This window comes from Carassius auratus, unplaced genomic scaffold (genome assembly GCF_003368295.1).
Source record: "Carassius auratus strain Wakin unplaced genomic scaffold, ASM336829v1 scaf_tig00215781, whole genome shotgun sequence".
In the NCBI taxonomy this organism is placed as follows: domain Eukaryota; kingdom Metazoa; phylum Chordata; class Actinopteri; order Cypriniformes; family Cyprinidae; genus Carassius; species Carassius auratus.
The window spans coordinates 396,410-411,905 of NW_020528242.1; the positions used below are offsets into that span (position 1 = coordinate 396,410).

Sequence of the window (15,496 nt, forward strand, 5' to 3'; positions counted from 1 at the left end):
TTTGTCAGAAATAGAACGGGGGTCAGTTTACTGTCATGGATTTGTTGTGTTGCGTCATGCCACATTCACAGCAGAGAACATCACTGGGTTCTATTTGCTTTTGCACGTTTGTCAAGTGGCTGCATGATTTACTGTAGTGTAGTCTTTATCACACTGCAGAGGTTTCTTTTGCAAAATAATCTGTTGACTGTACACTATCCCTCAGCTTTGCTTCGCCCCCAGTTTGGGGACCACTGTTATAGACATAGCTTTTTACAATCCAATGCAAAAGACGCCATTGAAATAGCAGCTTCACATGGGGTCAAGTTGGCAAATATTACAAAAAGCTGGTTACAACCTGCATCTGCTCCATACACCTGCATACAACTCATACAAAGCATGGAATTCAGGAGTCACTGAATCATTCTTTCAACCGATTCATTCAACAAAAAACATTATTTTGTGTTGTTAAGAGCAACTGTAAGCTGTGACACTTTTGCTGTGGTTTTGTTTGGAGCTATATTTTAGCAGAACTTACTTTAAAAAGTAAGTTTCTCAAAAATGATTTAATATATATAAAAAGAAATCACACATGCACCTGTTGTTTGGTCTGAATGTTAGCAAGGCTGCCGTATATTCCTTTGCAGCCTTGGTATGTTGTTATCTTTCTTACTCTTGGGGACCAAGAGAGCTCTTACAAGCAGAGTGCTTATGATAGACCGAATGCTAACAGTCTTCATAAAGTCTGATACAATCTGAAAGTACAGAAGTGCTTTGTCAGCTCCTGCAGGAGCAGTTAGACAAGCACAAGAGGGATTATTTTGGAGTGCGGAAACTGAAATCAATAGTAATCTAAATAGAGTAACACACGTTTCTGTGTGTTTACACAGGCCAGGAAGCATGTCGATATATTGTATCTGCACTGATCATCTTTGAACTGACCTCCATTAACTATAGGTTGACTCGTTTATTTCTGTACATGATTCTGCTCTTGTTAGTCAATTTGTTTCTTATAACCTTAACAAATGAGAGACGATGTTCACAAAAATAGTATGTAGAATTGTTCTATAATGATATAATCCGGAATTAACACACCGTTGCTTCACAGAGCAGAAAAAAAGCCTCTGTGTGCCTGTGAAAAAAGACCAGAAAAGAAAAGCTAGTTATCACCACTGGCTCTCCCACCGCTAACACTATGCCAACTAAAGCAGAGAGTGTGAGCACACAAGGCTAATCTGCAAATATTGGTGTTAATTATGGAATCCTTAGTTGTGGAATAAATTTAAACGCTATTTTCATGTGCAATTTAGGCAGAGCCAGTTAGCGCTTCTTATTTTGGCGAAACACAAGACGATTGCTCAGTCACATGCAGCTGATACAAGTAGTCCATGTGCATGTTGCATCCAAAATGTGTGTGGATGTGTTTCTTTCTGGGTTTCTATAGGGGCTTTTGACTTAAAAAACTCAAATGGGATACAAATCAAACTGATACTTAAATATGAACTTTTGGTTTATTGGCCAGGGATGAGGTCTTGGATCAGTATCTGCATTTATCTTTTAGTGTAAATAGCTTTATGAATATGGATGTGGCTGTCCAGCTCACACACACACACACCGTGAACACACACCTGGAGCAGTGGGCAGCCATTTAGACCACGAATTCACCCCCCAAAATTATTTAGTTCTAACTGAACATTCCAAAACTTTGGAGGAGTAACAGAAGTTAGGTGCTGTCACTGTCTAAAATTTTGTTGGTTTACTTTCAGAGAGGGAGTTAAAGGGATCAGAAATGTATTTTCTGTTTGGAATGGTATTACATCATGTTCCCAGTTTAAGCTTCATTTATGATGTTTGGATTGGACTTTTGTATATTTGGAATCTGCCAGACACACAAGACACTTGATGAGTTGATTGATCTTTTGAATTTGTTGCCTGTTCACATCTCTCAACATGATTATGAACAAATATCAATCGTTTCTTAATTAGGGGCATGGAAATGACTTACATAGACAGCGCTATATAATGAGTACTAATCAGATACTCACTGAATCATCCATTCAATACAGCAGAATGACAATTTAAAACACTGCTGTATCACTGCCATGTCTTTTATAGAAAAGCGGTTCTAATTAATGGCCATTGACAGAATTTGTACAGTGTTAGAATTTTTTTACAATGTAGTCTTGTGAAGATCCCATGTTTTACAGATGAATAGAATTGTTTTCTTGAACATAGATTCATATTTTGATTAAAAAAAAAATTATATGACTGTAATGTTTTTCATAAATTGGAAATTCCATGCACTATATTCAAGTCTTGCTTTAGTTTGTGTGTTTGTGTGTTTGTGTGCATTTTGGCTGCAAATGTGTGTCTGTGTGTGCAAGCTTGTGTGTTTAATTGGACCTAAAAGTATCTGTTTATGATTTTTGCATATTGAGGCCACAGTTTAAATAATTCTGAAGTACAAAATGTTTTACCAAAATACTTTGAAATTTGATAGAAGAGAAATCAATGACAAACTAATGCAGGTGGGACTAACAAAACAGATGCTTGAGTGGAATTATTGTTACTTGCTGTATAAATAATCAGGTGTTTATTATTTAAACCATAGGCACTTTAAAAATCTTAGTAAACACACTTTTACTCTCTCACTGAAATACAGTATGTGTGCATATACTTTACATGCTTATTTTCTTCAAAACATGTTTCGTATCTCAGGCAATTCAATAACACTACTTTTTTGATTAAGAGTGATTTCACTGTTTAATAATTTAATAAATGATCAATTTAATCATTTATATTTTATGATGCATTTGGACATTTAAAGTGTTGCATGAAGATATGTGGAAGTTGATAGATAATATGACCTTGATAAAGCATGGGAAAAGGTTGAGTGTTATAGTGGTGTTCGTGGCTTTCATATAACTTTTGTATTTTATTTATTAATTTATAGATTAATTCATGCATTGTTTGTACAATAATCTGGTTTATATTTTTATTGAATCAATATAAAAATATGAAATCAGATTCTATGTGTGTTCTGTACTGAAGGTTCACCAAATAGTTCACCCAATAATTACAATTTACTGAAAATGTTCTCATTCTCAGGCTGTTTTTGATGAGTTTGTTTCTTCATTGGAACAGATTCAGGGAAATGTAGCATTACATCACTTGCTCACCAATGGATCCTCTGGAAAAGGAGGCCATTAGAATGAGAGTCCAAACATCTGATAAAAGCATCACAATAATGCATAATAATCCACACGACTCCAGTCCATCAAACTGCTAAATATCTCTAAACTGTTCTGATAAAGAAACAAATTCTGAGGTCAAAAAAAACACCCAGTCATGAAAAAATGTTTTGTACATTTTGGGGTGACTGTCCTCGTAATGTACTTTGTATGTAAATGTTTGCTGACAGTTCTCTCTTTCTTGTTTTTTTTTCTGATTCTGTAGAGTCACAGTGCACATTGTGTGGTGAGACCAAAGGTGAGTGTGTTCCTCATCTCCAGAACTGTGTGTGGTTGTTAACACTCAACCCAGACTGTGTTTGTTTGCTCTAATGACACAGTGGGGAGTTCAGAAAGCACATGCACTCATCTGCTTATAATGCTTAAATTCATCATGATATCATTGTGTTGTGATTCCTCACTGCTTGCATCATCACAGCTTGCTTCCTTCAGCACGAACCAGGCTACGTCTCTCTTTGCTTCACCCACTGCTTTTTCTGCTCTGCTAACGTGACTGTTACATAAAACACACAGAGCAGGAGTGACGCTAAATCTGCTGTCATTGTTCACATTCCTTTCCTTTTCTTTCATTTCTTTTCAAACTTTATCTCAATGTTAGTGCTAATGTTTGATATCTTTCTGTGCTTCATTTTAGTCTGAGGATCCTTATTCAGACATTGTGAATTTGAATCAGTGGTGATTTGGCAGTGTTTGGCTTTACCAGGAGTAAAATTACTGTCAAAACAACTAATTTATTCACCACTTCCACAGATATTTATCTGATGTAAATTGTCATCAAATTAATCTGAGTGCTTTGATTTCTGTGTGTCTCTGATGCGAATGAATGGCATGGTTTTGTCTCCTGCACATACTCAAGCGTGTGTGATGCTTGTGGTGCTTTCATCATCTGCCGTCTCACTATATGAGGACATGAACACCTAAACTTCATCTCCAATGTGCTCTGAGAATTTACATTATGAGCATCTGACTGAAAAAAAAAAAAAAACTGTTGTCATCATATAGGCTATACAGTAGGATTGAGTTGTGCTGACTGACAAGAAGAGTGAGTTTCCATGAAGATTTCATTTCGAAAACAAAATGCAAAGGGCCTATTTGGTAATATTTTGGATTTTGAAAATCATGTTGACTTTTGCCGTTTATCTAAAGTGGAAGTTTTTTTAAAACATTCATTTCTTATTCATTATTTCAGAGTGTTTATTGATTTTTATTTTATTTTAACTTTGTGTATTTTATTTATTTTAGTTTACGTCAAGGTGTACGCCATGCCTCCGAGCTTTCTTATTGGATTTGCTAATAACGTTTTATGTTTGTTATTTATTTGGTTCCACAGCTGATTTCATAAAACAGTAAAAAAAAAAAAAAAATTCTTAACCATGCAATTTGATGAAATTATGACAAAACATACAGTAATACCACCATTTGTAGTTGCTAGAAGCTAGTGTTCCATTCTGAATTTAGCCATGTTTACATGCATACCCACATACCTTTATTAGCTGCACATTTTCAATTAATATGTACAGCCATTTACAAGATAAATCATGTGGCCTCAGCACAGTAAGGATGCAGAGTCAGGAGTTTCCATTACTGCTGTGGAGAGGCAGATCTAAGGGCTGCAATTGTCGCTGCAATATATTGAGGTTCGAGAAAATACATTTTCTCTTTAGTGTGCTTTTCCCACGGTTCATTCTCGAGTTTTTACTTGTATAACTAATATTGCACGTCAGCAACTAAAAAAGACAAAACTGGACTTTAATTTGAATTGGAGGGCCTGGCTGAAATATTTTCAGCATTTTCTAAATCCTTTTGATCACCTCTTTGCACTGAAATAATCTAAATGAATTGCCATCAATTAGCAATATTTACATTTTTTTTACACATATTTTTACTAAATCATTTAATATATATAATATATTATATGTGTATTATATGAAAAATGATTTCATATTTTTGAGTTACAAATAATGACAAAACAAAAATAAGAAAAATATATCACTAGCAAATCATCGTAAATATATTGTGAATTTGGAGCCTCTCAAGAAAGAGGAAAGAGAAGTGAAAAAGATGATAGTGAAAAAGAATTGGATTATTCTAAAAACACAAAAGGACAGAGATACAGGATGACAGTTGCAAAGCTGGAGGCCACAACCTCTTTGAATCCAAACAGTCATCAAAACCTGCACTTCGTCCAAGTGGCAGCAGAGATGTTTTGGAGGCTGGTGGCGAGGATACGGCCTGCATGGGTCAGAGTTAAACAGCTGGAAGAAATCTATTACTTCAGAAACACAGAAAACACACAGACATAACACTGCATCTTAGTGTACTACAGTCTGATAGGATGGCAAAGAGAACAATCTGGCAATGAGAAAAATTGACTTCAGCAAGTTTGTGACCTTTACGTTAGTCTGAATTGATCATTGAGTTGGTTACTTAAAAAATACAGGATTATTAACTGACACACATAGTCAGCAGTAGCAGTAAAAACTTTTAGGTTCTGGTGATCATCAGCATAGGCTGCCATATTTGATAGTTTTCGTGCATTTACAATATGTGATAACTTTTATCCTGTAAACTATGCATAAATCAAATTCAAGTGATTTTTTTTATATGCCCTAACGTTAAAAGTCTGGGGTTGGTTGATTCTTTGTATGTGTTTGAAAAAAAGTATCTTATGCTGATGAGCTGAAAAACACTAAAACAGTAATGATGTGAAATATAACTACAATTTATAATAGCTGTTTGCTATTTCAATAAATTTTAACATTTAATTTAGTCCTGTGATAGCAAAGCTGAACTTACAGCTATTACTCCACTCTTCAGTGTCACATGATCCTTCAGAAATTTGATATCCTGATATTCTGTTATAGAAACATTTCTTATCAGTAATAAATGCTGCTTATAAAATGTTTGTAAAAAAACGTGATTATTTTTATAATTCTTTTATGAATAGAAAGTTCTAAAGAACTGCATTAATTTGAAATAGAACACGTTTTGTGACATCATGAATGTCTGTACTGTAAGTAGACAAATAATGCATCTTTCTGAATATTAATTACTTGTATTTTTGTACAAACACTGATGTAGACAACAGCAGGAACATATTTTTCTTACATTTTAGGATTTAACTATTAGGAAAGTTGTTTTTAAATAATCACCGGTTCGCGTTACAGTTCAGTGTTTGCATTTCTCATGTTTACGGATCAGAAACAGAATCACTAAGTGGTCTTGAATTTAATATGTTAACGTGACATTTTATTATGGAATCAGACTGACGTTATTATGATATTGACAGCCCTGAGTTTCATTTCACCACTGGCTCAGGATAATACAGTGGGTATAGATTAGAATCACCCCCTTTAAAATAATCACATTTTGTTGCTTTCAGTCTGAAATGAAGATGGACACAATTTTTGTATTATCCAGCTGTATTTACTCAGTACAACTTATAACATCCAAGTGAAAGATATAATACCAACATGTCCCAAAAAAAAAAAAAAAAAAAAAACTGAGTTGGAAAAATCCCCACTGTATATTGTAACCCACCCAGCTTCATTTTATGAGGTAAGAGCACAGACTTTTCCCTATTTATTTAGTAATATCAATTGAAATTATACAGAGCCACTGACATTATTATTTTCACATCACACACCACAATCTAATTAGAATGGCAGACAGACTCCATTTGATCCCGCATTCCTGACCACTCTCTTGTATACAGTCTTCTTGAATTTGACCCGTTGGCACTACAGTCGCATTAGAAGTGCAGTGCTGTTAAATGTACATGATTACATCCTGTATTGCTTCTTGATGATCCACAGAGAGCAATCAGAAAGGAAATTAGACTTGCTACATGAGAATTAAATATTTAAATGAACTTGTTACTGGTCCGCAGTGTCGTTACTTAATGTTCTCTGATGGAAATTGTTTTCCTTTGTTTACAATACCGTGATCAAACACAGTATGAGAGAGACACATCAGCTAATGTCTGTATATGAAATGTTTATTCACTTCAGTGAGCATCATGTTTGAAATCGATTCACAAGAGTCTGACTAGATTTCATAGAGGCTTATGCTTGAGCGATTTTAGAATATTAAGAGGAAAATAGAATCATTTACTGAGAAAGAGGGCTTGTGTGATGCCATGGCCATGTGTGTGTGTGTGTGTGTGTGTGTGTTTGTGTGCGAGAGAAAGAACTAAATTAAAGTCATAGAGTCTTATTTTTTCATCTTTTTTTATTTATGAGCTCTTGAAGTGTCTCCTCACTGCTTTTTTGTTGTGTTGGCAGAATTCTTGCCCGCTGTGTTGCTGAGTGTCTATACTTTAAAAAAGGTTTTTATCCTGACCCTGCTCCAAAACTGGTTCACACTCTCTGTGCGTGTGATCCTCAGGGCCATTTATTGAATTTATTGGCAGGAAAACAAGTTGGCACTCAAGGCTTGACACTAACTTTTTCCTGATATGATTTTTTGTTTTTTGTCTTGCATGCAAAAACCCTGCAAATATAGCAACATTTCGATAAAAATTTTTAAACAGTTAATTGTAAAATAAACAGTAAAATTGTCTTTTTTATTCGATTGGCAACATTGTATGCTTGTACGCTTGTTGTGTATTTGTGCTCTGATTGGGATTTTTCTGACTATTTTTGCAGGTTACATCAGTAGATGGTGACAAGTGACTGTATTCATCATTCACTGATTCAACTGATTTGTCAGTAGTGAAAAGGTCTTTTTATTTATGAATGAGTTATTGAATCAGTCATTGAACGTTTGAAAGAACATCGAATATCTTCACTCAGGAAAGAAACGTGACAGTTTTCACGAGTGAGTCACTGAATCATTGACTCAACAGATTTGTGCAAAATGACTGATTCATTAAGGAAGTTTAAGAAGCTGACGCATGTAGTTTGGAGACGAGCTGAGTAGGCTAACTGCAAATGTTTCAATAATGATTTCTTCAACAGCATTCATATTGAAGCAGGTAATGATGTAAGTGCTGGTTAAATTAATAAATAATTAAACATGCATAACAGGACATTTTAATCCATTTATGTGCATTTCTGATATTAATACCAAATATATTTTCATGTTTAATATTTTCTGCATAAATACGTACATAAGGAATATATATTTTGTGATGGATCAGTTACTATCATTGCACAGATATTCCCATCTAAACGATTTCAGTATGCCCAAAAAAGACAATAAGCATTGCACATAACAAATGAAGTTTTCCATGCACATATTTTAAAAATGAACCCTGTTCAACTCGAGGGACAAATCGGTGCAAGTGCATGTTTACATAAAAACAATGAAAAAGCAGTTGGAATGCAAAAACTTCTATTTAAACAGCCCCTTACTCATGTGGTGTTAAAAGTTATATTCCACATAATTAAACCACACAGGCTGTCAAATGTCCAGTCTTCCTCAGTGGACAGTAGGCAGTAATGGACATTAGTATCTTGTCATAACCTGGTGACTCCCCCGTGATGAGGATCAAACCTGGCATTCTCATTAGTCACCATGCAAACAATAATAAGGAGGCGGAGAGAGGTCTGTTGTCTGTCCTGTCCTCAGTCTGTCCTCGCATGATATCTGAGCAGGTCCCGTCAGTCTGTTCCTGCCCCACAGCTATCTGTAATGGCATTACGTGCTAATGCACAGTCCCTCTGTGGGGAGATACATCAACTCACATGGAATTGGGCAACATAGATTTTTAATTTCAAAAATCCATTTACATTGATTAGAGGGGAGATGGACAGGATGTCTGCCAAAGACATCTAGAGACTAAAATCAAGATCTGGAATACATCTGACCATAAACACATGTGCTTGTAGGCTGAGATTTGTCTTATGGAACAGCTTTTACAGCAGACCTTGACTTTTACTAATCTATTTAAGAGGTTTATATTCTGTATAGTGCTTTGTCTGTAGCCTCTGGGAGATCTGTCAATCTCTGCACTCCTGTTGAGCTGTGGTACTGATACAAGTAGAATCAAGCAGACAATGAGCAAACATATGAATAATAGATGTCATTAAAAGATTTGTTAGAATCATTAAAGTACGTACGTTCACAAAATCAGAAGACGTGATAAAATAGGTATTATAAAGAATGCTGTATATGAAACATAACATTGTTGATTACAAGCAGCTGAAAATACTGTTGCTATCATCAAAATTTGTATGTGATGAGAAAGTGTGATTGCTTGTTTTTTCTGTTTTGAAATGATTTGCAAACAAATTTGCCTGTATGCTTGAATGTCACAGTTTGAGTGTGTAAGGTCGGAGAGAGACAGAGATACATGTTTGAATATCAGTTTTATAACAATGCGCATACAGCCATGGGAAGTCATGGCCTAATGGTTAGAGAGTCGGACTCGCATTTGAAAGGTTGTGAGTTTGTGTCTCGGCTGGCAGGAATTGTAGGTGGGGGGAGTGCATGTACAGTTCACTCTCCACCTTCAAATACCACGACTTAGGTGCCCTTAAGCGAGGCATTGAACCCCCAACTGCTCCCCGGTTGTGTGTTCACTGGTCTGTGTGTGTGCACTTTGGATGGGTTAAATGCAGAGCACAAAATTCTGAGTATGGGCCACCATACTTGGTTGTATATCATATTGTTATACTGTAGGTTCACCTGTGTTCTTATTTTATTAATTTCCTACAGTTTAGAGTCACAGTTTCCATGCATTGCACATGAGAATGAAAATGAAAAGATGGGAATATCTCTAGAATATGGATGTGATTCCAGGAGCAGTATAGAGAGTGTTCACAGATCATTAAAGGTTGGAGCATGTCTGAGTAGAAGCAAAGTCACCTCTGTAAAATGTCACTGAAAGTCTCTCTTGCTATATGTAATTAAGCTGCTCTGATCTCTTGTTTTGATTAAATTTTTTTTTATTCATTTGAATTGACAACACATTTGCATTTATGATCTTTATAGGACTGGCTTGATACATGTACAGCTTAGATCCATACCTTTGCTTACAGAACTGTGCTAAAGAGCCGCACAATGTTGTCAGGTGCTGAAAATTGCATAATATTATCAGCCTAATTTACATTTGTGGTACCTGTACTTTTTTGTACCAATATTCCACACAACCAAACCAACGTTTAAACCTTCAAATGCCAAAATATGTTACATATACTGTATATGTACAATAAAACTGATAAAAATTAATCTAAAATATATGTTATGTTTTTGGCCATTTTTTTATATTTCAAAATATGTATTTAATAAAGTGCCGATATTATGTCACTTGCAATAGTCTGAGCATCTGACCACCCACACTCTGTTCACTGACGCTACACACAAAATGATAAAATCTGTCATCATTTTTTAATTCATCAAGGCATATTTATATTGAACCAGACATAATGCTAAAATGCCACATATAAAGCTGAGAAAGTTAAATTTGGCTTCAAAAGCAAGAAGAAGTAAAACTTGCTGAAATCCTGTGACAAGTCAAAAATGAGTAAGTACATGCTTCTGCTAGTTGTATTCATGTTGGCTGAGTTCTTACAGCAGTCTGGGATGCAAGTGGCATGTCCATGCGACATCAGCCATACTTTTCTTTCACTCACTTCAAGCTATCTCTATTTCCTTGAGATCTGATTTAGATTTTTGCCCACCGGTACTCCATTGCCATGGAAACTGATGATGGCTGAAGGCCACCCACATGTAGCTCATACACCAAGGGATTATCATTTGTGTTGTTAGGGATGCCCTCATGAAACGTCTTCACTCTGACTGAGATCTGAATCTGTAGCTGCGTTTACATGGACCTTACTAATCTGAGCGTAATAGGACTAGAAGTACAATCAGAATAAAAAAAAGTCATATGCAAACATGTCAGTCGGATTGAATTGGCCAGATCCGACTAAAATTTAGATCGAATTGTAAGGAGTGGTTCATTCCTTCTGTATTCCGAGCGAGAGGACATGTAAACACTCAGACTGAAACACTTTCAGATTGAAAACCTAAATTGGAAACTAGTAGAATGTAGAACTAGTGCAGGGCTTAAAGTTCTCTGGCACCGTGCCGGATTTCTGGCATGCAGAGTTTGGCTGCAGAAAATAAATAGTCCTAAATAATAAAAAAATAATAATAAAAAAAATCTTGTTGATTGATATCACTTTCGAGTCAATAGAATGAGAGGAGCACAGCTTTCACTCTCCACCAAACTAACATTACTAGACAATTTTATAAACATGAGACGCACATAATAGTATCCAACTTTGGAGTCGCAGCCATGATGAATGGAGAAGCGCAACAAAAAGCTGTAAGGTGCAATGGCCAAAGATGTCCATCTAGCGCATATTTACATAAAACAATGTGACAGCCACAACAAATTTGCAAGGATTTTTGAAAAGGTCCTGTTCACACATTGATCTATTAATGGTAACTTACAGGTAATTTACCAGTTACTGTATGTGTGAAAGGGGCTAAACTCTTTGCATATGCTGTGAATTTGAATTAATGTTCTAGATTTGTTACGTAAATCATTTACAAATCTTTGCCAACACAGGAGAATTCATCAACCTATGTCTAAATATGCCATGTATTGTACATCGCAATTTCAAAATAAAGGTATAAAATATACAAATATTAAAATTAAGTGGATTTAAACATTGTTTAATCACGCTGAAAAGTGAAACATCACCAGGCTGTGTTTTCACCCTCTGTAGGTATTTATTTTACATAATGTACTTAAATTGGTAATGTTCATATTATGTATAAGTAAATTACATTATGAATTGTATTTTTATTAAAAAAAATTTTTAACAAAAAAGGGACAGTGTACATTAATCAACATTATTGAATGTAAATGTACCCTTTGCCAGATGTTATTAGGCCAAGATAACCACAACAAATAACAAAAAATAACCAAAATAGAAAACACAATAACAACGAAATTCAACCTAAATTGAAATAACAAATGATACAATCCGATAAAAAAAAGAGAAAAAAAGTATTAAAACAATTAAAATAAAGTGCAGCTTATTAACATATATGCAACGTTAATGTTCACATTGTTGGTTATGAAGAAGCCATCTCTTAAAATGATGCTTAAATTAGTAAAATTGTGTACATTCTCTGATTAACTGTGGTATTGAATTCCACTGATTTGATTCTCTGAATGGAAAAAACAGCTTGACCAAACAAGGTTCTTCTATGTGGAATATTTACTCTGTAACTAGAGGAGGAGAAGCTAAACCATGCATAATCTTATGAACTAAACAAACATTTATAAACTTGATGTGATTAAATGTGATGTTTTCCCAGCTAAGCAGGTTATATGTATTTAAGATATGACAATGTTTTTTTAGCTAAAATTGTAATTGCTTGTTTGTACAATAATTCCAGTGGTTTTAGAACTATTGCATGTGTATTAGATCAACTTGTCAGATAATAATTAACATGAGAAAGAATCATAGAATGAAAATACCTTTTTAGCCTCATTTATAGAATTTTTAACAGTGTTTTTCAATACAGTCATGTCATTCCTTGGTTTTGATATTTATTTGAGCAAATTATTATTGCCTCATCATTAGTTTATATATAAATAGTCATACTAAAGCCTTATTTATTTAACTTAGGTCTGTTTGTTACATAAAAATATCAAATTACTCAGTGTCAAAATAATCAGTAGATTACTTGATTACCAAAATAATCATTAGTTACAAACCTAAATTAGTTAAAATATTTCTAAATACAAATGCATTGTTTTACTTTTTTTACTTAAAAGACTAATATTTTGTCATTTGAAAATATTAAAAACAGTATCATCACGTTCTAGTGAATCTAGTATCTGTGTTTTGTCTCATCTTGTCAGCTAAGTGTATTTTCACACCTATAGTGTCAATAAGCAGTGATATAGCTCTTAATTTTTCCAAGTGTATGATGCAGCTTTCATTCTTCATGTCAACCATATATTCATGAAAAAAACAAACAAACAAAAAAACTGTTTGAATAAAGAAAGCAATAACTTTGCCATAGTATCCTTTCAAATGTTGAAGTTGTCACAGTCATTGTATGCTTTGCACTTTTTTTTAAAAGTAAGCAGCACTGCACAACTGTTCAAGTGCTGGTCATCGCCTAATTAAAATCCGAAGTAGATAGCTTGTGACATCAACCCGATCACTTTATTTAGCATTCATTTAAACACTACTATCGGATTCATCAATAAAAATGAATTAATTCTGATGGAACCAAATATTGTCCAGATAAACGCACCTTGTGCTCTGAAAGAAGCATTGTATTAGATCACTGCAACTAATGATTCTCTATACATATAGACCATGTTGGCATGGTTAATACTGGAGATGTAATCCTTAGCAAATTAATATCGTTTTTATACTGTACATTATAATGTTGTTATACCTACATTCAAGTAAAGTCAAGTTACCTTTATAGAGATTGTTTCCAAAGAGTATTAAACAGGAAAATAACCAAATCAAAGATACAAACTTAAATATGTGGTGAATCAAAATTCTGCTGTAAAGCAGCTGTGGCAAGAAAATATTGTCAGTATTTAACTCCAGTCAGTTCATTGCTGGTACAGTTCAGCTGTGTAAAGTTCGTTCATTATGAAACGTTTAATTTAGCTATACATATATATATATATATACTATATATATTTATATAGTTTTTTTTTTGTCAAAGTAGTGTAGAATTTAATAGCAACCATTTATTGGTCATTGTTTATAACCTATTGTTTATAAACATTTTCTTCTCATGTTGCATTTTTCACTCTATAATACATCAGATATTGAAAACGTTCTCTAATACCATCAGTGCCCTTTCCCGTGGTGCTGTCTAATGGTATTTAACCAGATTTGGCCAATACTAGCCAGATAGCTGTTTTTTCTCAGCGCTACTCCTGTAATTGAATCTCTCCAACTCTCTACTCTGCTGAGACATTTCTGTCCCACATGGAGAGATGAAGATTACAGATGCATCTCAGACATCGATCTCTCCGCCCCTCCATTGCTGCTTGACATGCCTGCATGAGGGGATTGAGGTTTGTTTTTGAGGCCAACTGAAGGTGATGTGTTGTAGAGAGACAGTTGACGCTATCTCGGTCCTAAGAGACATGCAGCTTCAAGGATCCTTCTGAGAAACTCACCCCTGGAACTTTTATTAGATTTATGCTCTATCGAACAAGAATGAACATTAATTTTAGGTGGAATTATAATGAGACGTGACACCATAGTGCGCCTGTAAATATACATAAAATGGAAATTGCATATAGATTAAAAATAACTATTACAAAGTTATTATAGTTACATTTTTTAAGTAAATATATATTATATTTCTAAATTATTATGTTGTGTTATATGTTGTGTTGTGTTATGCTATGTTCAGTGATGGGGAAGGTTACTTTTAAAAGTAATGCAGTTCAATATTGTGTTACTCTCTAAAAAAGTAACTAATTACGTTACTTAGTTACTTTTCATGAAAAGTAATGCATTACAGTACTTTTGTGTTACTTTCACGTTACTTTTTAATTATGAGCAGGGCTTGATTGTTTTTTAATATAAGAGGTTTTATTTATAGCAAATGTAAAAGCCCTATAAAAGGAAAAGGAAATTCACGCCTGTATAGTAGAACGCAGGAGAAGAAAGTTCAATACTCTTCAGCAATAAACAAACAATGAAGCGCAATTGTTAGTTTATCTAAAGTCATTTTTGCTTATCAGTATGGTTGAACTGGATCATCAGAGGTCAACAACAAAGACACTGTTTAATATAATGGGATTAGATACATTTGTGTTATTTAACATATTTAATTATTGCAGGTTTGCATCATTTTCTGAATTTGCATTTCACTGTTTTAATTCATTTTGATGAATACAACTAAATCTGTTTTTTGCAAGTGGGATGAATTAATGCACATTCTCATTTAGTCTAGAACTACATCATGTTGACACAGTACACACCACACATCTGTACTTCCGATTTCTCCCAGTAGGGGAACAGGAGATTTGACAGTCAGTAAATGGGAAATGGCCGTTACTTTTTTGAAAAGTATCTCAGATATTTTCCTGTAAATGAAAAAGTCATGCATTACTTAGTTACTTGAAAAAAGTAATCTGATTACAAAACTCCCATTACTTGTAATGCATTACCCCCAACACTGGTTATGTTATGTTATGTTATGTTATCTTGTTTTATGTTTTCTTATGTTGTCTTATGCTATGTTATGCTTTTGCTCTAGTTTTGAATGTGACCCCAAATTTCCTGCACAAGCACATATTTACCAGTTACTCC

The 15,496-nt window shown here is 34.3% G+C and overlaps 1 protein-coding gene across 4 annotated transcripts in view; it reads left to right on the forward strand.

Annotated features, from left to right (window-relative positions):
• The window catches only part of LOC113095751 (disks large-associated protein 2-like), a 99,847-nt gene that overhangs the window by 25,927 nt on the left and 58,424 nt on the right, over nucleotides 1-15,496 (forward strand). For all 4 annotated transcript variants that reach the window (XM_026261111.1, XM_026261112.1, XM_026261113.1 and 1 more), the window contains exon 2: nucleotides 3,436-3,468. The gene's annotated coding sequence lies outside the window, so the exon portion shown is untranslated. The remainder of the gene's footprint in view (nucleotides 1-3,435; nucleotides 3,469-15,496) is intronic.